General features: G+C 44.2%; 1 protein-coding gene and 1 long non-coding RNA gene across 16 annotated transcripts in view; one reads left to right on the top strand and one right to left on the bottom strand.

Moving 5' to 3' along the window:
* MKLN1 (muskelin 1) overlaps positions 1 to 8,347 on the bottom strand; it is a 339,272-nt gene extending 330,925 nt beyond the window's left edge. For all 10 annotated transcript variants that reach the window (XR_008956433.1, XR_008956436.1, XR_008956431.1 and 7 more), the window contains exon 1: positions 8,137 to 8,347. The gene's annotated coding sequence lies outside the window, so the exon portion shown is untranslated. The remainder of the gene's footprint in view (positions 1 to 8,136) is intronic.
* LOC125281119 (uncharacterized) overlaps positions 8,250 to 26,298 on the top strand; it is a 225,606-nt gene continuing 207,557 nt past the window's right edge. For 5 of the 6 annotated variants that reach the window (XR_008956443.1, XR_007188195.2, XR_007188198.2 and 2 more), the window contains exons 1-4: positions 8,250 to 8,667; positions 9,519 to 10,598; positions 11,674 to 11,746; positions 14,392 to 16,765. This is a non-coding gene — a long non-coding RNA (uncharacterized LOC125281119). Of the gene's footprint in view, positions 8,668 to 8,822; positions 10,599 to 11,673; positions 11,747 to 14,391; positions 16,766 to 26,298 lie in introns of those variants that run through there. The other variant, XR_008956442.1, reaches the window with a different exon arrangement.

Genomic DNA, 26,298 nt, shown 5'->3' with positions numbered 1-26,298 from the left:
TTACATATTATCTATGGTGGCTTTCACACTACAACGGCAGGGTTGAGTAGTTAGGGCAGAAACTGTATGGCCCACAAAGCTTAAAATTTATTTCCCACCTGGCCCTTTACAGAAAAAGTTTTTGCCAACTCCCGGTCTAACTAAATAATACAGGATGTCATAATGTTTTAAATGTTGTTTAAACTCCATCTGTTACTTTAGTTTCTTAAATTCAAGGACACTGGACCGAAAGGTCCTCTTTTGCTAGGTGGAAGGTTTCCACGTTCTCAAGACAAAGTCAAAACCTTTTCTCCTTCGATATTCTCTACATTCTCTCCTGAGAGCAGTAGCACCTTTCTACGGAAGCAAACGCAGACTGAGAAGCTGGTGGTTTCTCTAAGAGGTGATACAGCTCTTCCTGCTAAAAGTCATCTTTCCCTTTGATGGGAAACTGGGGCTGAGCATCCTTGTGAGTGGTTACAGTGTATTACAGAACTGCAGTGGCCCCGAAATGGATTCTCCAGACTCCATCAACTGATGCAAGGTGGTATGATGGAGTGAGATAGACGAGGAAAAGCAAATTGCTCTTTTTGTCATCACCCAGGACCTAAATAAAGACAAAAATGACTCAGAATGACCAGACACAGGTGAATATTACTTATCAAAATGTGTTTGGGAGGCGCTTAACATCACAACAGCATGGCACTGTGAGAACTCAATCAATGTGATGGGTCAAGAGCAGAACCAAGGGAGAACTTCCTTATGTTTCCTGAGATCAAGCTCGGTTTGCAGTAAAGTTCAAGGGAATATGCTTATGCATTTATTTTTTGAGACCCAAAGATATATTCTATTACCTTTCTGTATCTCTGCCTCTTTCTCTCTCTCTCTTTTTGTCTTTCTTTCCAATTTAACAAAAGTTTATTGATCATTTATTATGAGTGAGGCATAGGACAAGGATTTATGAGAGAAACAAGTTAAAGTGAACTTCCTGGACCTTTTGGCAGCATTTAATATGACTTGATCTTCCCTGACATATTCTTCTCTCAGTTTCTTTGGTCCCATAGTCTCCTGGTTTTATTTTTTTGGTTTCTGATTCTCAATCTCTATTTCCAGCTCTTTCTTTCTATCCAATCTCTAAATCATCAGAATATAGTCCTGGGTCTGCTTTCTTTTTTAAAAAAAATTCTATTTACTGTCCTTAGGCAATCTTCTCCCAAATTATAAATCCAGTCCCAGCAGCTCTTCTGAGCTTTAGACCCATATCAGAAGTCTGTAGTAGACATCTCTACTCTCACAGAACTTTGATCTTCCCTACAATCCTGTTACCATCCCAGGATTCTCCATCTCGGAAACTGACACCTACGCTCATGCTTCAGATCTTGCAAAGACTCTCCAGTCAATCATGACACTACCTCCCTCTCCACAACCCACCATTTCCATTCAATCATCAAGTTCTTTAAAATAAGTCTTGACTGTGGTCATTTTTCTTCCTGTGCATGCTACCAATGTAGTCTGGGAAACCATCATCTCTCACATGAATCTGAAATAATATATTCCCAACTGGCCTCTCCACATCTGCTCTTGACCTGCTCTCTTTTATCTTCTCACGGATAATATCTTTCCGGCAAAAAAAAAAAAAAAAAAAGTAAAGTCTTAAAATAAAAACCCCACAATGCTAACAAAATAGATGTTGTTTTTCAATTTGATTTTGTTTTATTTAATAATATATCGTGAAGGTCTTTCCACATCAGTCTACCTAGAACTACCTCACAATTTTTAACAGCTGCCTACCACTCACTCATATAATGTACCGTGATTTATTTAACCACTTCTCAATCGATGGACATTTTAGCTGTTTTTAGTCTTTAACTACTTTAATTAATGCTTCACTGAAGAGCCTACAATAGTTATCCTTCAAGATGTGTGTGAGTAAATCTACTGGACAAATACAGAAAAGTGGAATTGTTAGGTCAAAGGCTTTGTACATTTAAAAATTAGGTAAGTACTGCCAGGTTTCTCTCCATAGAGGTTGTACCAACTTTTACTCCTACTGACAATGTAAACAAGTGCCTGCTTCCCAACCTGGCCAAGTATACAACTAAACTTTTTGATTTGTGTCAACCTGGTAAAAAAAATAACACCTCATTGCAGTTGTAATTTGCATACCTCTTGTTAAGGGAAAGGGAGAGTATTGTTTACAGATTTTAAAGATTCTTTGACGGTACTCTATTTGTTATCCCTTTACTCAATTTTCCAAGATTTTTGATATTTTTCTTTTGATTTATAGGAGTGTTTTCATTTCTTCTTAAATAATCTAATTTCCACATTCTTTCAAGTATCCTAGTATTTTTTCAAAGCCACACTTCAGCCAATTTTTTTTTTTTAAGTGAGTGAGAGGGGTGGACAGAGAGAGAGAAGGAGAGAGAGCATCTTAAGCAGGCTCCACACCCAGCACAGAGCCTAACGCGGGGCTCGATCTCACAACCCCGAGATCATGACCTGAACAGAGATCAAGAATCAGACACTTTCATGGAACGCTACATCAAAAACTGAGGATGTACTGTATGGTGACTAACATAATAAAAAATTATTATTTAAAAGAAAAAAACAGAATCAGACACTTTAACCAACTGAGTCACGCAGATGCCCCCAGCCAATATTTTTTCTAATAATAAGTAAGCACCGAATGTTAACTCCATTAGGGGAGTCCACATGAAGAGCTCACATGTAGAGGTTATGAATTGATTTGCAGAAGTCCTGACTTCCCAAAAGTAGCTTGACAAGACTGTCTCGCACATATACCTGTATTATTTCATTTGATTTTACTAATAGTCCTTTGAGGCATGTGTTATAAACCACAAAGTGAAACTCAGAGAATGTGAATGTCCAGGGTCACACAGCTAGTAAGTCGTCCACTTCCGGAATCTTAAAAGCATAGTAATCCATCATCACTGGTGGATCATCCCTCAGCTACATGAGGCTCTTATCCTTGATGCCTTTAATTTCTAATAATTATTAATCCTCTCTTTTTCCTTCTGTAAACATCCAACGAATATTTTTAAGTGTCTATGATATGCCAGAAATCCTCATGGGCTTTACATTTCAAAGGGGTTATCACCCATAAGCAAAATAAACCCCAAGTAGTAATGAAGTTTTGCTTCTATGAAAAAAATACATAGGATGGTTGGAAAGGTAGACAGAGAAGGACACTTTCATCATGGTGGTCAGGAAGGGCCTCTTTGAGGAGGTGACATTTAAACAGATTGGAATGACCATAAGAGTGTTCCAGGAAAAGGAAATATGTGAGCTGAGAACTTTAAAATAATAGCAAACCCGTTGTGCTTGAGGAGTAGAAAAAAGGCCATTGTGATTGAAATCAGAGGACAGAGATGGGAGATGAGATCGAAGGGGTGGTCTGGGATAGCCCGTAAGGCTTCACAGGCCAGCAAAGGAGTCTAGACTCTATTCCAAGCACAATCAGAAGACATGGAAGGATTCTAAGAAGAGAAGCGATATGATGTGATTTATGTCACTGTAGTTGTGAAGAATAGGGAAAAGAGTAGCAGCAGGGAAGCCAATTAAAACGCTATTACCGGAGACCAGAAGATGGTATTTGTATTAGGTGGTGGCAGTGGAGATCGAAAGAGACAGATTTTGGAAATGTTGTGGAGGTAGAGTTGACCCGAATTCTTCACGGACTGGACATGAGAACTGAGGAAAAGAGAAGAACCACGAGTATCTATATGCTTTTTGGCCTGAGGAACTGGTGTGCGGTGATGACATTTGTCTGAAGGAGAAGGCTGCAAGAATGAAGAATTGCAGATTACTGTATTATTGCCTTATTTCCTTATGCAGACTTCACCGCACAGACCATGATTTTACTCTTCCCACTACCTTTATTTTCCTTCCCTGCTTGCCCTGTCATCCTTCTTACCCAAAACAACTACTTCTATCTACTTCCTCTACTCCCATCCACTCGTTAATCCAATGTAATCTGCTCCTATGCCCATTATCCCAATAAACTCCTTCTTGCCAAACACAATGACCTCCTTGTCTGGAAATCCAAGTCCTCATTTTTCTTGACCTTTCTCTAGCATTTAATACCGTTGACATTTCCTCCCTTGGCTCCTCTAAAACTACTTGTCTCTGGTCCTCCTCACCTCTATGAATATTCTTCCCCTGTAGTGTTGTGTCCTCTTTTTCTTTGCCTCACCTTTTAAATGCTGGCATTTACATACGTTCCAGAGCAGGTCCTCTTCTCCTTTTACTCTATATCTTTTCTCTTGGGGATTCCATCTACTTCCATGAGCTATCACCTATTCTGATGTCCTCAGCGTAGATCTCTGTCTTGAGTTCTAGACTGTCCTGTTCAATTACGTGTAGACAGCTTCACTTTGATATCTTCATGGACATTTCAAACTCAACACTTTTAAAATCAAACTACTTACCTTCCCTCCTCAACCTACTATTCTTCTTGAAGTCCCCATTTTAGCAAATGGTTCCACGATCCTCCCATTCCATAAGTCTCTTATTCCTTAATCTTGCAGATGTGATCAATAATAAAATTCAGTTGAGTCTGTCTTTAATATTTCCTGAATCTTTCCCTTTTCTCCATTTTTATTCTTGCTGTCTATATTCATATGTCCATCATTTTTTTCCTGTAATACTAACACAACCTCCTAACTAGTCTCTCTGCTCACAGTGTTAATCACACTAATAAATTCTCCAAACTAGAGTGAACTTCTTTCTAAAATGGATATTTGATCACTTCACTATGCTCCTTAAAATTTATCAGTGACTCTCCATTGGCCTTAGGATACGTTGAAACCTCTTAGGAAGGCATGCAAGACCTTTCCCAATACAAGAACTTGTTGATCTTTCTGGTATGTCCTTTAGAACTTCTGCCACATATTCAAACAATGCATTTACTGAGAATCTACCACTTGCTGGGCACTGTCTATCACCTTCAACTCTCTGGGCACAACTTTTACCAGGACTTTACACATACTACTTTCTTTGCCTAGAATACATTTCTCTTTAACTTGCCCACTTGTCTGGATTACTTCTACTTATCCTTCCAGACTCATTTCCAAACTCATCTTCTCTAGTAAGGGACCCTAACTAAACTCAGTCAGGGTTAGGTACCCCTCTAATAAGCTCCCTGTTCATATCATCTCACTGTTGTGTGATCAACCATGTACTCATCTGTCCCCTTGCTATCCTATAAAGTCCTTTAGAGCAGCCTGTCCTATTCATTTTTGTATTCCCAGTGCCCAGCAGAGCGCCTGGCACATAGCAGGCACTCAGTAACAAATAAATGAAGTGGCAGAGTTGGGTTTCACAGTTAGCTCTTTTCTCTGTGGCACAAATCTCACATTTCCTCATGCTACTTCTTAACATCTTCAACCTGTAAAATTTGGAAATCTGTGCTAGATGTATTTTTGCCTATCACTAATTAAAATATAGACAAATAGATTATTAGCTCCCTGAGGATTCTGTTGACTATCTTTTTCTTGTAGAGCTCTTCCTCATCACTCCCCGGTTTTGTTCATCAAAGTACTTGGGTTAACTAAATCTAAAATGACCGAAAGATCTTTCCATATACTTTTATATCCTTTCTACCTCTTATCCTGTTGCTTTTACAACACCACCAAGGAAGCAGAGAGTAAGTACATTGGGAAGAAAGTTGATTTTATTTTGATTGTCTGGCAACTGGCACTAAAAAATAATGTATCAACAGCAAATCACTTCCCATTATCATTTCCTCCAAGGTCTCTATGGATAAGCGTTCAAGTTTCAGTGTTAAAATTTAACATTGCAAATCCAGCTAAAATTGACATTTTTATGTAGTGACTTCAATGTAATCACAGAACTTTATAGTGGAAGGAACCTCAGAGATCTTCACTCCAGCACTTTCATTAAGCTTCTCTGAGGAAACTGGCGAGGAGACCTATAATGCTTGCCCAAGGTCATCCAGTCTAGAGGACAAGTAGGAGCAAATTTCCTGTCTTTTAGTCGACTGATCTTTCCTCCATGCACCCTTTTATTTTCTATCTAAACAAATTATCTACATCAGAACCCACCTAACAGTTTATATAGAGCTTATTTTTATGATATTGTCTTTGTAGTGTTCTTTTTTTTTTTTTTAAAGGATTATTTGTTTATTTGACAGAGAGAGACAGCCAGAGAGAGAAGGAACACAAGCAGGGGGAGTGGGAGAGGAAGAAGCAGGTTCCCAGTGGAGCAGGGAGCCTGATGTGGGGCTCGATCCCAGGACCCTGGGATCACACCCTGAGCTGAAGGCAGATGCTTAACGACTGAGCCACCCAGGTGCCCCTCTTTGTGGTATTCTTGTCATAAAAAGGAAGGACCTTAAAAATGACAGCAAGGCTGTCTTGTCCAGGTGAAATTGGTAAAGAGACAATTAGTACATAGAGCAATACGTTCCTATTTGTAGGGTAGCCCTGTAATGACGCTCTGTTCTCTGAGCACCCCAATGCTAACCCAAGCTTACTTCTGCTCCCGGGGCCTGGATTCCATTCAATGCCATGCCTTATTTAGTCTAAATGATTTCCCCAGCTTCAATGTGTATTTTTTGAGCTTCATTTTAGAAATATCATACTTAAATCTACTCTCTGCTTGAGTTTGTTTTCGTTCTAACGCTGAGGAATGAGGATTCTGGGTAAAAGAAATAAAGAGGATGGATTTTCTAGGCTTTACATTTCAAGAATGGCTTTCTCAAATGGCAACTGGCAATCTAATTTATTCCTCAAATGATGACGTTTTCCATGGGAATCAGAATTTAATTGGGATAATTTGTTTTCACGGAAAGCACAGATTTCTTTCCAAGAGGATCAGTTTGACAATGTTTTACCAGCTAGCGCACGGAGACCAAATATAAAACAGTTCTGAGAAACAGGAAGTGAACCTGACTGGTCTAGTCTGCGTGTCCCTGGCAGTGACGCAAATACAGAAATCAAATTAGGAAAACAAGATATGTGGGTGTGAGGCAATCGATAACAATCCAGGATGCTACAAAGCAAGGAAGAACGCCTTTAACCAAGTGCCACTCATTTTAATAACACCCTGAGAAGTTTGATTTCCACTGAACATGCTAGTGGTTAGGGAGCAGGATGAGCTTGAGTTCCCTAGCAACAGCATGTGCTTTTGAGACCGTCATTAGCCTTTCAGTTAATCCCGCCAACCCCTTACTTCTAAATGTATGACTGACATTAAAAAAAAGAAGAAGAAGAAAGAAACGATATTTCAGAAAGTGCTTTGAAATTTCCAGGAGCAAAATGGGAAGGAATTAAAAAAAAAAAAAGTTGTCCTGAGAATTGTTCTCAGGTCAAAGAAGTCATGTTCGTCTGTGTCCAACCAGTCCCCACATTCACTGCTCTCGGTTCTCTGTTTCTGAATCCCCCGTGGGTAAAGGGCAATGGAGGGGAAATGGTTGAGAGTTTAAGGCAGTCCCCTCCTGCAACGTCCATCACAGTCTGAAAGTGGGGCGAATAGTGGCGTGGGCAGTTTGTGTGGGGCAGAGGCTGGGGGGTGGGGGAGTAGGGTGGGAAGGAATGTAACACACAGGTACCTTTCCCCTTTATGCAGAATAAATTATCCTGGTTGAAGGAGATTGAGGAAGGAGGGTGGTGAGGGGGAATGAAGCTATTTTTCCTATTGATTGTTTAATTGCACCAGAGGCTGTTTGTCCGAGGCCACTGGCCAAGAGCGTTATTTCCGTGGCTAAAGTGAGGTTGGGCAGGTTTCCATCCCCTTCCTTAGTTTTAAACAAGACAACCCATAAAGCGCAGCCGGGCTATAGGAATATGGTGTATGCTGACTTTTGCTACTCAACTGTACCCTAAAGCGCCAAGCCTGATGGGACGATGGTTCTCAAACCCTGAATCATTGCTCTAGCTCTGTCCTGGGTTCGGGATGCACAACTCTTCTTTGTAGCCTGGGTCAGCTGCGGGGCGTTATTAGAATGGTAATTATTGCTGCGTTTGGCTGGTCATCCCTATGATGGCCTGGGTCCCTTTCGACTAGACACTGGGCTCCTTCAGTTTGGCCGGGTGACTCCTAGTTCTCCCCGCCTCCCCACCTAACCCCCCCTGCGCGCTCCCTTCCCAAGGCGACCACCTGCGCCGCCCCACTTACCATCTGCCCCGCGGGGAGGGCCCCTCGGGGTAGCGGTGCCCTCCCTGCTCCCGGGCGGCTCTGGGGGAGCTCGGTGTTTGCCTCCAGCCCTTCGCTACCGGAGAGATCAGGTTCCTCCCCTCCTCCCCCTCCAGCTCCGGCCGGCGCCGCCGCCGCCTCCTTCTTGCATGACACAGCAGAACCGCAGCTGCTGCAGCGAGTCCCAACCATCCGCCCAGGAAGCGCCGCAACCGGGACTCGGGAGGGGCGGAGGGGGGCGAGGCAGGGGCCACCGCCGAGGGGGATTCTTGCCCCCACTTTGCACCGCACACTTGTTTCCCAGCCCAGGGGCACGGGAACAAAATCGGGCTAAAGCCGACCAGGCCGAGCCGTTGAGGAATGCTGGGGTTTGGCGTCTGAAGGGATGGGACCCGAGAGAAGGGTGCGAAGGAGACCCCAGTAGGGGCAGGACATTGCAGGTAAAGAAGGGAAAGAAGAGGCCGAGAAGTCAAGGGCCAGGCTGTGAAGGAGAATAAAGGAGGTCAAAGAGAGGTAAGGAGGGAGAGTTGCTGAGAAGGGAGATGGAGCTGGGAAGGGGGGTGGGGGGAGCTGCAGGGCAAGGAGGACTGGGAGGGAGTACTGGGGGAGGCCCAGGCAGCATGGGGGCGGCCCAGGCAGCATGGGGGCTGAATTGGGAGGCAAGGGCACAAAAAGGGAAAAGGATGGAAGAATGAGGCGTTAGATAGGAAGGTACAAATTGGGGGCATTAGAAGGGATGTAGTGGAGATCATTCATCATGGCTGATGAGATAAACTGATGAGGTGGAAAGAGAGAGAGTCGAGGCAAAGCCAAAGGAAAGGATGAGCTTCCATCCCACCCTTCAGTTTCCTGAGAAGTTTTTCATAATTCCGCCAGTACACACAGGGAGTTTTCCTTATAAATGGAAAAGCATGAAGTAAAGCATAGAAATAGCTGCTTAGCTTAGCTTTACAGCTTAAAATCTCCATGGTCCACAAAAACCTTAAGGCAGAGATTTGGGATTTAAGACATAAGCACTTACAGGGGTTGTGATTCAGTAATACGGAGGGCACTCAAAACTGATGTTACAGTTTCCACACAACACTGGACTTGAATAAGTCTTTCAGAGTGCTGAAACTATCCTAAAAATGCACCTGCTCTTTCTTTCTCTCTATACTCACACATACACACATACATATATATAATTTCTAGTGTCTAGCATGTACAGTATGATTAAGGGAAACATGTGTTTTTGTGATTATTTTATTTCCCACCAAAACACGCTACCCATTTTACAGCAAACCAGCTGCTTCTCACCATTTGAAAGAATGTGGTCAGAAAAGTAATGCAAAAACTGCCACTTTGGTTTTGTCTGTACCTTCCAGGTCATATCTTCGTACCTCACTTCCTGACACAAACAAGTTTTTACTGTTGTCAGCAACAAAGCCCTAATATAGCTGCGGAAGAGAAAAACTGCATTGCATTTAGCCTCCTGCAAGCATCATCAACAGTTACCGGAGGAATGTAATTCCAGAAAGCTTTAAAGCTGGTGGTGATGGTAATTATGTATCAAATGCCTGATTCTATTTCTGTTATTATTGTTTTGTCATTTCTGTTCTACCCGAGAGCTGGCTGAACTCGCAGAGAGAAATCCGGTTTTTCTTTTTGACTTTGTAAAAATTAATCAGCCCCGGTAGAAAACTCATCGCTCTTGGGGAAAATAAAGTAGGAGCCACGAAATGTCATTTTAGCAGAGCGTGGGTTTTGCGACTGTAGGAAAGGATTTAAGGACGCGCCTTCTGTTCGCTTTCCTATGTAACGAGCAAAGGCTACACGCACGCACAGACGCCACAGCTCCCGGATGCTGTGGCTCCCTTATCTGGGCTTCTGCAGCTCCAGAAGCCCCTTCGGGATGCTGCGAGGGGCTCCCGGTGGGTGGTGGTAGGAACGCTGCGGCCGCAGCCGCCACTCCTGCCGCGGCTGCTGTTGTTGCTGCTGCAGTCACGTGGGAGCCCCTTTAAGTTTCCATAGAGAGGCCTCTCCGGTGTCACATGATGGACATGATATAATGAAACAACATTGTGGAGAGGAAAGCATTAGGGGAGCCCACGGCTACAAAAACAAGTGAGTGAGAAGAGGTGGGAGGAAGAGAAACTACGCCACCTCCCCTGCAGCCGAGCCGCACGCAGCGAGAAGTGGGCGACGCCGGGGGGCAGGGAGACGGGGTCCTCAGCCCCGGCCCGGGGCCCCCGCCGCCCACCGCGGAGAGAACAACTTTTAGCCGGCAGCCTCGGCCACCACCGCACCTGTCTCCGGAGCCTCCATCGCTCCTCGTGACGATCAAAGGGAAATTCTAGAAGAATATGCTCTACAGATAGACATGCGCATCATTTTCTTCCTCGCGTCTCGCTCGAGAAGCAGGGAAGAGAAAGGGATTCAAGCGGCAACGTGCGTTCCGCTCCAAGGTAAGTTCTGGAGGGTGGGGAGAGCCGGCCCAGCAGGACTTCGGGGTGGGAATTTTGTTCTCCGTTGAGCCCTCTCGAGGTGAACGAGGCGTCCCTTCGCTGCTGGCGAGGCGGCTGGGTCGGATGGTCCAGCAGAAACATTTCCACTGTGGACTCTGTTATTTCCTCTTTCGCACGCCCGGCGGTCCCACCCTCGGACTCCCCGGGGCCCCGGGCCTCCCCCCGGAAGGGGCCGCAGGTCAAGGCCGGGATGTTCGGAAGCCGGGCGAGGGAAGGTAGGGGTTGTGGCGTTGGCCGGGAATGCCGAGGCGATTTCGCCATGTTTGTGTTGCTAAGAGCACTTTTTCCCCTTTGAGGTGGCTTGATGCCACATGGCTCCTCCGGAGCTGCTGCCGGGTTGAGAGAGAGAGAGAGAGAGAGAGAGAGAGAGTGTGTGTGTGTGTGTGTGTGTTTTCAATGTCCGCATTCCAGCTAATGTTGCGCAGATAAAATTCAAACTTGAGGTAAACAGAAGAGGAGGAGGAGGAGGAGGGGGGAGGGAGGGGGGAGACTGTTTCCATTTCGAGATCCCACCTCTTCACTCCGCGGAGACCGACATCCCGAATCCGGAGAGCACTCGCCGGTTTCTCCCACCTACCCCACCTTTGCTGTCCACCAGAAATCAGGCGGCGGGGGGAGGGTCCTCCCGGAGGACGCGGCGTCTGGGTTCTGAAAGGGAAAAACACCCCTGGCACTCAGGCCTTTGGCTACCTCCTTCTTTTCGCTGGGAGGGACGGAGGATGCCTCGCATTGCTCTCGGGTTGGGGAACGGGAGAGCGCTCCCGGGAGGGGTGAGGGGGTGCGTGCCCCTCTCACTCCCTTACTTTAGGGGACCGGACTGTCTCGCTCCCACCCCACCCCACCCCACCCCAGGCGCGAGTTCCCGCAGGCGGGGTGGGTGGGTCTTCAGGTTTCCAGAGGGCTGGTTGCGTAGCAGGTGTGTGGTGGGCATTTCTATTTTGTAAGTCTTGCGTTTGGTGGGACGACGTGGATGGACAGAGCTGCGTCTTAATTTTTTTTTTTTTTTGCAAATTAGGGAGAAAAATCAAGACGTAACACCCCACTCCTCCCGTTTTAAACACTGATTCAGCTCGAAGCTAGGCTGAAGGGTGAGTGGGGATGTTTAAGGGTGAGGGTGAGCTTCGTCATGTGGAAAAACTAGGCATCTGACAGCTCGTGGCCAACCCCCCCCCCCCCCGGCCCCGGGCGGAATGCGGGCTGGGTGGTCCGACAGGGGTGGCGTCCCACGGGGTGGGAACCGGCGCCGGGTCCCGAAGTGCACGAGGGTCCGCAGCCCTTGTCGCCGGGGACCGCCTGGCTGGGAGGCGGCGGCCACGTGAGGGTGGTCTGCGGAAGCTTTGGAGCCGAGAGATGGGGGTGAAGTGCGTAGCACAGTCGTGCCGGGCGGACACGAAACACCCGTGGGCGGTGGGCCGCGGAGGAGCGGAGACTCGCGCGGGCCCGACCCCGGAGCCGTGGCGACGGTTTTATTCCGAGCGGCGACCGGAGTCGGGCGCCTTCCCCGCTGGGCCGGCGTCCCGGGTGCGGGTGGGTGCGCACTTCACGGCTCTCTCCCGGGAGACAGTTTCCGGGCGGGGTCCCTGGCCCTGAGCGAGGGCTGTAAACAGGGTGGCGCCCTCTGCCCTCCCGCCCCTGGCCTGCCGGGGCGCGCGGCCGGCGGCGCCCGGAGCGGCGGAGGCGCGGCCGCGGCGCTGGGCAGTGGCGGCGGGGGCGCGCCCGCTCCCCGCCGCCCCCGCGCGCCCCCGCCGCCCCGCCGGCCGGCCTCCTCTGTTTTTGTTTTGATGGAGCCCGCGTGCAGCTGGCGCGTGTCGAGTCACGTGCCGTGGGCGGGAGGGGGCTGGGGCGCGGGAGGCGAGGGCGCGGTGACGCACGCGTCCGGAGGGCCTGGCGCTCGCAGGGGCTGCGGGGCGAACGGCGAGGGGGCGTGTGCCCCAGGCAGATCCCGGTGGTGCCCGGTGTCGCGGCCGCGGCTGGTGGAGTTCGTGGGAGTTGGTGCTGGGTGAGCCGTGTTCGGACGTGGGTGTGAATCCCACAGCACTTCGAATTCGTCGTCACATCATCTAGGCGATCCTCGTCCGACCGGGCAGGCCCCCCCCTCCCCCCGGCCTGCGCGGATTCAGTCAGAGATCAAGCAAGACCTTAGCGACGTATTTCTGTGGGCACATAGAGATCTGTATGTGGTTCTTAGTCCTGGCTGCAAATTATAAACAACTTGAGAGCCGTAGAAAGAACTCCGTTGCCTGGCCCAGCCCCAGACCGCTTGAACCCAAATCCAGATAGGGCCTGGACATCGAGTACTTAGGGGGAAAAAAACCCCTCCCTGGTATTTTTGACGCACAGTGAGGGGCGAGAACTTACAGAGGTAGGTCAGCTTGATGAAATCGATGGTTGTGAAACCCTTCCTCGTTAGGAGTGAACTAGTAAAAATAAATGTAGTTAACACAAATTGATCTGTCACTAGAAGGGTCACTGTGTGTCGGCATGGTGACTACGCAGTTAGGGATACTTGATGAAATATTGGCACCCTATTTTACAGTTGGGAGATTGAAATTCAGGAAGAAAAGTAAAAGTTGGTCAGTGGCGATCCGTGACTAGTACCCAGGGAGGCTGCCTCCAGACCTCATGCTTCGGACGGTGGCATATGCTGCACTGGAACTATGCCTTTACCTAAGGGTCACCTATTTGTGTGAATAGGAATCCTTCTCTGTTTGCCTACCAGCCTGCGAGTTTACCTGCATGTATTTATGCATGTACTTTTATTTGCAAAGTTCTGCTTGTATTGAAGGGAGGAGAAACACTTGGTGAATTTGCTAAGGCCTGTAGGCTACTAACATTTACACGAAGTTTGTTGTGAGGAGAGGGGGATCCTGGTGCTATGAAGAGAACAGGTTTTTTGTTTTGTTTTTGTTTTTGAGACTTGAGCACAGGGGTAAAATGAAGCATCCAGAAGATGCAGGCATCTTCCAAAGATTTACATGCGCAGCCAGAAGTCCTTCAGGTTCCTACTAATGATTGTTGTCTAGTGTTGTTAGCTGTGTAGCAGACAAGAGGCATATTACCAAGTCTTAGGGGTTGGTTTTCACGTTGCTTGCAGTTTGGGTGAGGGAAGCTTACAGACCTACGGAAGTGAGCCTAACACAGACATGAACGTTGTAGGTCTGGCGTGGAAATCATCTCCCTCCTCCTGTCATCCCCATCTTTCTTAACCGTCAGAGCCGCTTTAGCCTTGCCTAACCACTTGTGGTTCCTTTGCACGGCTCTGCCTAGGTGGGTCCTCTGCTTCTTGAGTTCCTGCTTTAGGAAATTTCCCCTGGTTTCCCCTCATAAAACACTTAAATACCCTCCCTGTGTCACCGCTATGTTTTGTACATACTTGCGTCACTGCATTTATTACAACATGTCGTATCGTTCTTATTTACCCGTTGGTTGGACATTCCTATTAAATTCAGCTTGTCAAAGGTGGGAGTGGTGGTGGTTGACCTCTGTATTGCTGGGACCCAGTAGGCACTTACGTTTACTGCATTGGTCTGAATTGAGTTCGTGTTGCATTGTATGTGGTGTTCGCCTGTGTCACCCACCTTCATTCTTCACTGTCTTCACGTCCTCTGCTACTGGCTCTTAGGCTCAGAGCAGGCAGCCTTGAACAGAGAGTACACACTGCTACGGACACGTTGTTTTAAGAGGAATAGGAAGGGAGGGGCAAAATGTAATCAGTTTTTCACTTGTTTCCCAGCTTCATTGTCAGTCGGCCAGTTGGACAACGTGAATTTTCTTGGTTACTCCTGTACACTGGGACGGACGCTCTACACGATCCCTTTCCAGCTTGTTGAGGAAGGAAGAAGTGGCCTTCCATTACAGACGGACGTATGTTACATGCCATTGCAGAGTACGGATGCGTGCTCACTTTGCGTTACACTGTGATTTTCAGATGTAGCGTTACAGGATATTTGTAGAGCAGCGCTGTCCTGTAGAGCTTTCTGAGATGATAGAAAGGATTTATAACAACTTGACATGATAGCCACCAGTCAGTTGGGCAACTTACATGTGGCTAGTGTGACCTAGGAACTGACTTCTTCATTGATTTCGGTGTGAATAGCCACCACTGGCAAGGGGCTACTGTATTGGACAGCACAGTTACGGAGGATTTGCTTGTGGTTAAGTCTAGTACTTGATGGGTAGATGTTTAGGCTAAGGTTATTCTGCCTTTAAAAGAAAAACCTTGATTTATTTTCTAGGGCCTGACACCGTGCTTCCTGCTTATGGATCCTAAGGTGTTCACCGAGTGATATTTTGGACCTCTGTGAGGCCTTCATATTATAGAGCTTCTGTCTGTGTGTTCTGTGAACTTTCCATGTAATGCATGAGGTCTCCTTTTTTAAAGAAGCAGAATGGATTGATTATGAATAATTATAATTAGGAATAGCAATAAGTCCAATGGATTTGAGCCCTGAAGCTTAATCAGTATTTATCTAAGATGTACTGTGAAGAGCAGTCTTTGCATTTTTCTTGCTGGCCGTGGTACCCCCAGTGCCTCGTGCAGTGCCTGATAACGTGGGAAGTGCTTATTAATTACTTGCTGAATGAATGAATGTTCAAGGAACTTAACCCCTCTAATTTAGCTTCAGAAGGTATATTGTAGAGCTGGAGAGGGGACCGGGTAGCAGTTAACTACCCTGAATTTACTGTTCTTCCAAGGAATGCCATCTTTCCCCCGGCACTATTGTTAGCTCAGTGACTTTGATTTCTTCCCTGTAAGATATGTAGCAGGACTTCTTACCCTTTATTAATACCAGAAAAATAAAGTCACAAGAAGACTGGGAGCTCAGGTCACACGGAGAGTTGGAGGTGTAGATCAGACTGAAGGAGTTACTTGTATTGCCTTGCCTCGTGCACTTGTCCAGGATTCTTCTTCAGAGAACGAAAATCACGCACTGAGCTGTGTGAGAAAATTTGGTTTGTACAACGGAAGGTGATTATGTATGTTAATAGAGTCTGAAAAGAATCCTGAAAATATATCTAGTATGGCATGACGTTGAGAAAAGAGCTTCAACGGGAGAAACAGGAATGGAAGCATTTATTTCTTAAATCTCTAAATCTCAGTCCGTGGTAATCCTAACACCCAAGTTATAAATTTCTGAAAGGGGATACTTAAAAATGTAAATAGAAACAGGTGTTTAGTTGTGCAGATAACCACTACTAGACTTCGAAATATTTATGTAGAGAGGTACCGTATACATCAAACATCTGTTCAGAAGGAGAGCCCTAAGGCCAGAAATTGTAGATTTCATTTCATGTGGTAGGTGTTGTGCGGGTGGGTTGATATGGAGCCTGATAACGTGGCGGAGTACTTGTAAGAAGGTGGTGAGGCTGCTCTCTGCCTTGTGTCACTCACCTGCCTCCTGGTGTGATGCGTGGCTGGATTGCAGGCCTGTCCTCATGCCTAGGACGCAGGCTAGCTTCCTGTCATTCTAATAGTAGATGTTCAACAAATGGAAACTAATTTTATACTAGCATAAGGAAAACATAATTGAAAATGTTAAACTGTTGTTTTAAAAAAAAATCACGCGATACATTCCAAGATAAAATGTGACGTTTCTTTTTTGGGGAGTGGAGTGGGAAGGGTTACTTTCTCTTTTAGCACTTTCTGGCCTCTTAATCCTTTATGATTGCCCGTCACATGCTTTTGGTGTGAACATCTTTGATGGTAGTGGTGGTAGGAGGAAGCCTCAAAACTATTAGCCACATGTCCCATGAATTCCTGCTGTTGACCCTCAAAACCAAACCAAAACATGACCACGACCAGACAAAACCCGCCTCTGCTGTTGGCAACAAAAGTTAACTCAACCTAGTGATTAAATAAAAAAGTGTGTGAGATTTGTGTTTTGCAGACGTCAGTAATGTGAAGGTTTTTGTTTTGTTTTTTTTTAGGTATTAAATATAAATTACACAAGACGAAAGGATTTGTGTGTGTCTGTATAGCAATAATATAAGAATTCATATTGCAGAAGATCAAGATGTATTTGGCTAGAAGATCGTATGGGACCACTTGGATTCAGATGTATAATTAAAGAATCATTTTAGGTGTATCGAGAACTGTCTCTAGTGATGTAAGTTACTGGCTTTGTTTCTTTCTCCTTAGTGGAGTAGGTGAATCAGATCAGTGGTCCCCAAACTTGAGCACACGTTAGGATCACCGAGGGCTTGTTAAACCCACATTGCTGGACCCCCACCCCAGAATTTCTGACTCAGTGGGTCTAGGGTGGGCCTGATGATCTGCATTTTTTGCAAGTTTCCAGGAGATGCGGAAGCTGGTCAGAGGACCGTATTTTGAGAACCACTGGATGAGATAATTTCTTCTAAAGTTTTATAAAGTTTTTGTGCCCGTTTTCCCCCATTTGCAGTGACAGCACCTACTCTTGGATTTCTACCGCTTGGTGTCATTTAAAGATTGCTGTATGGCAAACTGAGTGGCAAAAGTTTGAAATGAATTGAGTTAATGTATTTTGAGAGTTTCTTGAGAATTACAGATACTTTGCAAAACCTTGGGTCTGTTAAAACCCAGAATTGGGTATACCTACCCAACAGTCAAGGTCTCTAGTTACAATTTATTGAAATATTCCTTATGTTATTAAAGGACAGAACTATTCACTGTTTCTTAAACCCGAATGTTCTATCAGATCTAACCAAGTGCCTTGTTAATAGGCAGCTCCAGGATATGATATAGTGTATTACATAGTTGGGAGCTCATTAAATAAAATGGTGTTTATGAGACGTAGTTCCTTTCCTAGTTACAACTCTGTGGGTTTGGGTTCTTAGTAGACCGATAGCGTGAACCCGGGTGCCCTCTGAAGGGAACTGCTTTGTGGAAGAGGCACGGTTGCAGGAAGGAGATGCCCATCAGGGGGAGGAAGAGTAAGTTGTATCGGCTTGGCCATTCCCCGTTTTGAGGACTTTGGGGAAGAGTGGAGGCTTTGCGGTTTGTAAATGAAGGGCCTTTGGGGCTGGAATCTGGCAGGAAAGCTGTGGAGATAGTAGGAGATGTCCTAAAGCAGCCCTTGAAGAGCAAGCACACTGTTCTTAGCCAGAGTGTGTGTGTGTTTTGGTGGTGGGGGGGGAGTGGTTGATGGAGGTTCTAAGGCAGTCTGACAGGTGGTGCTCTGGAAGCACAGATGAAACTAGACTCCCAGGTGACAAGAGTCAGATGGACTCAAGGTCTGAGGTGAGTGGAAGTGAGGTTTGACAATACATTGTAACCTGAGTGCATTTATTGGTGAACAAGGAAGAGCAAGATTTTTTTGGGGAAAAAAGTCTTAATCTGAGGGCAAGAAGACATCAGAAAGAAGAACAGGGGAGGGGTAGTGAGTGGGAAGGTAAACATGAAAAGTTTTAAGTTTTTAAACTGTTCTAAAACTTTTTGTGTGCGTGTCAACCAGTTAATAGCACAGGCTTCTTTGCTAGAGAATAAATTAACGAGTTTTCTTTTTCATTTCCGGTGAATACATCAAAATATCACCAGATGCTATTATTTGACTCACATCGCATGCCTTTCCAAAGTTACGCCCAGGATCCATGCAGTGCTTACTTTTTTAGATTGCTTTATGATCGCTAACTTGCTTAAATCAAATTCCTGGAAGGCGCACACAGTGTTTATTACTGGATGTGTTTTATGAATTAGGAAACAAATCATTTGTGTAGCACAGGCCACAAATCTGGGCTGAGGCCGTGAGATCTCACTGCTTTCCACGTCTACTAGTTTTAATTTTTATCTGGGAATTCTCTGCTTTCTAACTGGTTTTATAAAATGATTGAACCTTAAAGTTGAGTCAGCATCCGTATAATTGATTTTAGACTATATTTCATGGCAAGGGCCTTAGATTTTGAGCTACTGTTTATTTCTTTGAAAGGGACTACATGTGATTTGCTGCTAGTCATTTCTTGACTCAAATATCTGTGACATAATCTTCATAACTAAATCTGTGAAAGTGGTTTGAATTCTTTAGACTTGATGGTTTGAGGCTGGGGTTGGCATGGTATGACAGGAGTGCTGGGGTTGGGATGGCCCTTGGGCCAGTTTTCACCAAGCAGCAGTGGGGGTGGGAGGTACTGCTGTGCGATCCTGTGCTGCCCCCCACCCCCCACCCCCCAGGAACTTTTAAAAGCCTGCAGTGCTTTAGGGAATTAAGACACTTAATACTTTTTCTTGTATTTAATCACACTGGCAGTGGGCAACATCTTTCTTTGTCCTTCACACATCTCTTGAGTTTCCTTTCTTCCAACATGTGTGATTTCTGTTTCTTTCACAGCCAGGCATCTAGCTTCTCAGGCTGGCTCCTGGTTGGTCAAAGCTCCCCTCCACCCTTGGATTTCCTTCATGATCTTTCTTCTCCATTTTTCTGTTCTTCCGTGTCCCGCCGTTCTCGTTTCGTGCAATGGCTGATTTGATTTAGTTTGGTGGAAAGGGTATTAAGGTAGAGCAGTGTTAATAACTGTAGTAATGATTAGTGGGTACCTGCCTGTTGGGAGACTGTGCTAAGTGCTTCATATTCTTTCCACTGGGTTCTAGTTCCTACGAGCTACAGAACCTTGGGAGAGTGTCCAGCTGTGTGCCTTAGGCTGCTTGTCTGGGAAGTGGGGGCTTGGTGGTGTAAGTAAGGTGTTTCTGGCCCTAAAATGCTGTGATTGAGTTTATTCACGTTGTGGTATGGTTGTACCCTCATGGGAGTGCTTGAGTTTTTTGAAAGGTACCTGTTCATTGAGACTGGGATCTCAGTGTAGGGGTGTTGCTTCTCCGTCCCCAGGATCAGGAGACCCAGGACTCCTTATTTTAGACTGCCTGCAGTGTGGCTGGCCTTCTTTTTCCTTCAGAAGCTTAGGGATGCGTCTCAGGGGCACCCTTCTCCATACTTGGGGTGTCTACATCAGAAGACCTGAAAACTGAACCCGAACACTTGACTTTGGAAAGGTTGTTGACCCCAGTTTGGAAGATTTTGCTGCTTTTCATCTCCATGGTGGAGGCACTGGGCTTCTGAAGACATCCCTTCCTTGATGGTTCACTAGAGGAGTTTCTGGGAACCTGCTTAATTCTTCTGTTAATTCTTAAATAGCTCATAAAAAAAATGCTATCTCAGATCCTTCTCTTGCAGAGTTGCACATGGTATGTGACCTTGCGTGCTTGTTTCCTACTTCTAGGGGAATTTTTGTTAGTGCTGAATCTTTCGGTCGTGTTCATAAGTACGCCAAGCTACTTATCTGTTCATTGTCAAGGCCACTGACAATTGTTTTGCTTTCTGCTTTATATTGACACATCATGCATTCATTGCACGTACTGTCCATTTTCTAAGAAATCTATGATTATCTTTTTTGTTTCTTTATGTTTCCAGAGAGATTAATCATCGCTATGCTAGGAACACTTACTTAATCAGCTCTGTCCCTAGTGTTGCTCATACTCCTTCAGCTTTTCTGATTTTCTTAGTTTTTCAAAATTGTATGATACCTAATTCTTATAGGCTCTATCCCAAAAGAATTTGTGATGATGCTTCCATTTTTAGGAATTATTGCTTGATAATGCAAGTATTTGATAGCAACAAGTGAAAAGTATTTTTTAAATAGAATGCCGTTCATAGCCTTTCTTTGGGTTTTATCTTTGAAATCTGTGGTCTGTTTTACACCTTTTAGTTAGTTCATGAACAGTTACTGTGCTTGCTGTGTTTGTAAGCTTCTCCTTTTTTTTGAGACAAAAGGTATCAAAATCCTACTTTCTCCCACTCTTAAAGGGTTCAAAATTAAGATTTCTTCTGCTACTAATTTAATTCTTCTGAAAAGGTACATAGGAGTTTGCTCTTTGCTGTTTATCTTTGTCATTATGTAACTAGCAGTTTGAAACAGGACTTCATAGATTTAATGAACCAACACCTTATTTAGTCATTTCATATCATCTACAGAATGTTATTCAATAATAGATCATTTGCGATTGTAAACAACAGCAACATCCCCAACAACAGATTTGGTTTAAAAAGATTTTATCCGTGTAAGAAATCATGCCTTATCATAGCTGAAGAACCTTTGCTCCTGTGTGTGTGGGGGGAGGGTGACGGTGGTACGATACCTTGGCTTATCCTGGGCTCATTCTGTGTCTGGTGGTCCCAGCCCCTTAACCCAGGAAGGGCACAGCATCGTTGGAGGAGGTTGGCAGAGCCCTCCTTCTTACTGTATTTTGTTCTCGTTTTTGCAGAGTACTAGTTGTTTGAAAACACTGAATTGCAATTGTATAAATATACATATTACTTGCTAAAACATCATCTTGGATCATTGTGCTCTTTACAAGTTAAGGAATCTAAGCTCTGGAATGATTACTCATCAGGAACAGGTCAGACGTCCTGGACGTTCCTGGTAAAGTCCAGTGTATTTTGGATGGCAGCACTTTCTGTGTTACTTTTCATGCACTGGAATCCTCCTACTCCTGGACCTAGAGTCTAGGAGCAGACCCAGGTAAATACGTCCTCTCTGGGCAAACTTTGTGTCCAAAACTAAACCAAAGGAAACAAGCGACGCTTAAACATGTCTGGCACCTCTCTGCAACTTTTGTGTAGTGATCCTGACAGCTATTTTGGGTCATTCCTCTCTTCCTTGTTCATTCTCTTTTCTTTCTGTGTTCGTTACTCTTTCCACTTCTTTCTTTTCCTTTTTTTTTTTCTTTTTGGGTTCTTTTTTCTTCTGTTTTACCTTTCCCTTTTCCTTTTGCCATTCCTGCTGTGGATAGCCTAGTAACACCCAGAAATTATTGCAGGCATTTTTTTTTTTTTTTTTTTTTTTTTTAAGCCTGACTGATGGCAGCCCAGAGCTAAATACAAGTTTTCCTCTGATAAGATTCTATGCTGGTGCAAACTCTCTCTAAAGAGTTTAATATGTTTACATCACTATTCCATGTTGAATGGAAAGTATGATGTGAAATATATTTCTTATGGATGTTTAAATTTTGTGCCTAAAGGACATTCTGCCAATATTTAGGTAAAAGTAATCATAGAGAGAATGAACTTCAGGATTCTTTTTTATTTATGAAATTTCTGGTAAATAGTGATGATGTTTGGGCTAACATAACATAATGATTGTAAATTGCTTAAGCTGTAACAAAGTTTGGTGTAAAAAATGTGAGAGTCAAATGGGTATTAAATACATAACAGTTACGGTGTTGGTAAGAATCAGAGTATATTCTAGGTCTAGGGGCTTCAGAACTAATTTAATCACCCTTCTTATTCTATAGATAAGGCAATTTACTTAATTTTACATGCGTGGTTAGTGGCAGAGTTGACCACAGTTAGGTCTTCCACATCGCTATCTACTCGACTTTTTTGGACAGAAAGTTCGATTTGTGAAATTTCGAGGTAAAACGGGCAGAGAAGCCTGAGAAGAGTTATGTGCGTTCTAAGCCTAACTTGACTTGAATTTGTTAGTTGAGAGATGTATGAGGTGCTTAAGCTCTCTAGATCCCAGTTAGTGGACGGTTGTACTTTAAGGTCCCTTCCAGGGCTGTGACTTGTACTCTGGTGAGAAAAAGGAAATAGATTTAGGTTTTTCCTTTTGTGCATTTCGACATTTTCAATTTGTGTCTTACTTTGAGTAGATATCTTTCCTATTTTTTGTAGTAGGTATCATTCGTGTATTTCATTGTTAGTGACCCAGCATTTCCAAAGTATACTGTTGTTAGACACAGGTGGTTTTTCTTAGCATGATGGTTGCTTCTGTATTCAAGTATCTCTGGCTTCATCTTGGTTAACTGAAGTGAACACGTTTAGAGGAAGGTCTCCCCTCGTTTCAAACTAGTGGAGAGGTACCATGTGGAATATTCCATAGAGAGAGAACTGAGAGGTGCTTTATTCAAATCATTTACTGTTTATTACAGTGTTAGAAAGTAATATCATATAGGGACGCCTGGGTGGCTCAGTCAGTTAAGCGTCTGACTCTTGATTTCGGCTCAGGTCGTGATCTCAGGGTTGTGAGATGGAGCCCCTGTATGATACTTTGTGCTCTGGGGTTGGGGGGGAGTGTGCTTGACATTCTGTCCCTGTGCCACCTGCCCCCCACCCGTGCTCTTTCTCTCTCAAATCAATCAATCTTAAAAAAAAAAAAAAAAAGCAATGTCACGTAAATAAGATTTCAGAGAATTTGGCTCTTCTAATTTCTAAAGTTGCTTTATTTGGGGCTGGGGAACAAGTTTTTTTATTCTTACTAGGATGGTCTGGCATTGTTTGTGTCAGGAGACAGGACGATATGGAAGGATAGGAAAGATGAAAGGAGTTTAAAGCGTTGGAGAAAAAGATGAGGAGACGTGGAGATGCTTTCTTAAGAGAAGTGTGACCGTGAGCTCTGCGCCCCTTCCCTCATTGCTTAGCAGTAGTTACCATGCCCTTCTTTGCTTTAAAGAAACCCATACTTTCAATTAAACACTTCTGAAGGCCTCTCATGTGCATTGCATTGAGCTGGGTGCTGTGGGAATTACAGAAGAATGATCCATAAGAACTTCTTCCTCTAGATGTTTACCCTTCAGCTGGGTCTCCAGTGCATAGGCCATGAAATGAGTGAGTGAATGTCTGAGTACCCCAGAGAGTGGTCGAGGCAGGAGAGAAAAGGGGGGAGGAGTGCAGCAGTAGGGAAGGACCCCAAGGAGCCCTGCAGTTTGAGCAGCTGGAAGGACTGGTAGTTAAGGGAGAGCGTTCAGGGATGCTGTTGGTCTAGGTTAGGACATAGGCTGGGGAGTTGGGAAGTGACCATTGCATGTTTTAAAGTGGCATATGAGGGAACTGTGAGAGTACCAGAGCCTTTTTACCCCATCTTTTTATCTTGAAAACTTTAAACCTTTAGAAAAACAGTACTATAAACACTCACATGTCCTTGTAGATGAATCAGTTGTTAACATTTCGCAGTGCTTTCCCTCATGCTCAGTGTATGTGTGTTGAATCAGTTGTGGTTTGTATATTTATAATACTTTTCTTGACCACTTGAATGTAAGTTTCAGGTACCGTGACATTTCACCTCTAAATACCTGCGAAAGAGGACTTTCTTCTGTATAATCACAGTACAATTACCACAGCATTGATGTAATAACATGGCCTAATAAAAGAGAAAATATTTAAATGTGGGAGTGGAATATGTATTTATTTTTGTTTTTAAAATCAGGAAGACTTGTCTGGCGCTAATGTGTATCGAATGAATTGGTGGGACAAGAGCCTAGAGCCATGGAAACTGGTTTGTACATATTTAAAATGTCACGTAGAGGAGCACTGGGTGACTCAGTCGGTCAAGCATTCAACTCTTGATTTCAGCTCAGGTCGTGATCGCAGGGTCGTGAGATTGAGGCTCCAGTCAGGTTCTTCCCTCAGCAGGGATTCTGCTTGAGATTCTCTCTCCCTCTGCCCCTCCCCACTCGCATGCACGTTTTCTCTCTCTAAAGTCTTTAAAAAAATAAAATTAGAAGTCACATATAGTCATAAAAACAGAAAGAGGAAACTCATATTCTGATATATTTTTGAATACATTCTTTAATATATTCTTGATATAATCTTCAGAAACAAAGCATAAGAGTGTAAAAAAGAGAATTTATAAATATATAGCCATATAATATCTCTGGAAGGATAAAAAAATGGACCGTAACATTTCATGCCTCGAAGAGAAGGAAGCAGGCAGCTGGAGGATAGGGAGATGTTCTCCCCTTTTTTACTTTTGAAGTTTGAACTATTTGAAATTCACAAATAAGTAGTAAGAGAAGCAAGCTGGACTTACATGTTGATACTACTGTTAGCTTTGTAGTGTGTAGGGTAATGCTTCTCTTTACGTCCTGAAGAAATTTGGAGAATGAGACCTGAAACAAAGAGGATGGAGGAAAATTTTTATCTTTCCAGTTTTGAAGGGAAATCTGCTGTTGTGCCACTTAATGGGACAGGATGTTTCATGATGCAGGAAGGCATGTTTTCAGAAGCTGCTGGTGCAGAGAAGAGGGTCTTGGGTGGGGTCTGATATCCAGGGAGTCTGCCTTGCACAGAGGAGAGTGCAAAGGAAGATAGGGAGTAGAGGTTTGTATATCCCTTTTGGAGTAAAGGAGACTATTTCTTTTCTTTAAGAATGAGGAACCGGAAGATAATTTTGTAGTTTGTTCCAGTAGAAAAGTACAGAAGATGGCAAAAGGGGCTCCGAATTTTCATTGTATATATATATATATGTATACACATATATATATATATGTATATATATATATATGTGTATACATATATATATATATATGCTAGCTCTGATGATAAAAGATAAGTGTGTTTAAAAAGCTGCTAAGAGAAAATGAGCGTTTAGGAGTAATGTCTGGCTTTCTTCTTGATTTGTTTTAAAAGACAGATTCTTGAAGATTATAAGAAGGTTAAAAGAACCTTATTGAGTAAATAGCAGAAATCTTTATTACTAGTAAATTATTTCCATTTGACAGCAATTTGATTATTTCGTGTAATGATTTTTATATAATTACATAGTGAACTTGTGTGATGTTTATCCTTAAAAAACAACTTTTTCGCAGTGTTTTGAATCAGGTTGCATGAAAGGTTAAAATTAATTTCGGACTTAAGGCAGCCGCTGTTTATTCTCTGTTGTTGTATGATTAACACAAAGTTATTGATTAGTACTTAGTTCCTTTTCTTTTGAAGGCCAGTGTTTATTAATCAGCGAGTGTTGAATTGCTCCCAGTGTCCATTAAGGATCCTGTGGTTAATAGAGACAGATAGACTGCCCTTGATAGATGCTTCTGGAAAGTTAACATTTCAACAGTGGTAGTTAAATTCCCGTCAGGGAGGGAAGCCGCTGATTGCCGGGGACAGGCCTTCCGAGAGGAGAGAAACTCGGCACTGTTGAATCAGGCACCGAGGATGCGACTTTGCAGGTGAAGAAACCTGATTTTACGAGTTCATTCAGAGTCCATGAGGATTGTGAGACTGAATGATGCCGGCTAGCTAAGCTGAGCAAGCTTACGGGAGACTGGACACCCCCCTGTGCTGATTTGCAGTGGGAGATGTACTGTGGCCAGCCTTAGACTTGTTGAAAGGATAACCTTTGGATCGTAACTTTACTTGGTGAACATAGAAATAAGATGGGGACAAATTGAATATCTTCAACTGATACTTCCATCAAGTCATTGGAATTTGATGGAGGACTTTTTTCACCCCAGGGGCTAGTCTGCTTAAAAACTGGGACCTACAGTTCGAGCTTCTTTACTACAGTGTGGTGCTGGATAAACGGGAAGAATTCTTTTCCAGTTCCCCTGCTAATCAGTTACCAAAGGCCCCATTGCGTTATGGGGATATGTTCCAGTACAATGGGACATCATAGTAGTAGTAATAACGAGTGCTTAGCATGTGTGGGGCATTTTGCTATGTTTTTCTCCTGTTATTCCCTTAATCCCTTAATAGCCCTAGGAAATAGGTACTATTATCATTCCCACTTTATAGATGAGAAAATCAAAGTTTAGGAAAGCTTAGGGCTTAGAGCCCCACTTCTAAGCCAGGTAGACTGACTCTAGAGAAGCTTATGATTTAGGCACACGTGAAAGAATTTCTTTTGCACGTTTCAGCTTCTTTCCGCCTGTGTTTTCCTTAGAATATGGCGTGGT

This window comes from Ursus arctos, unplaced genomic scaffold, assembly GCF_023065955.2.
Source record: "Ursus arctos isolate Adak ecotype North America unplaced genomic scaffold, UrsArc2.0 scaffold_3, whole genome shotgun sequence".
Taxonomy (NCBI): Eukaryota; Metazoa; Chordata; class Mammalia; order Carnivora; family Ursidae; genus Ursus; species Ursus arctos.
The sequence above is the reverse complement of the archived record's forward strand: the minus strand, read 5'-3'. Positions and strand labels throughout refer to the sequence as shown.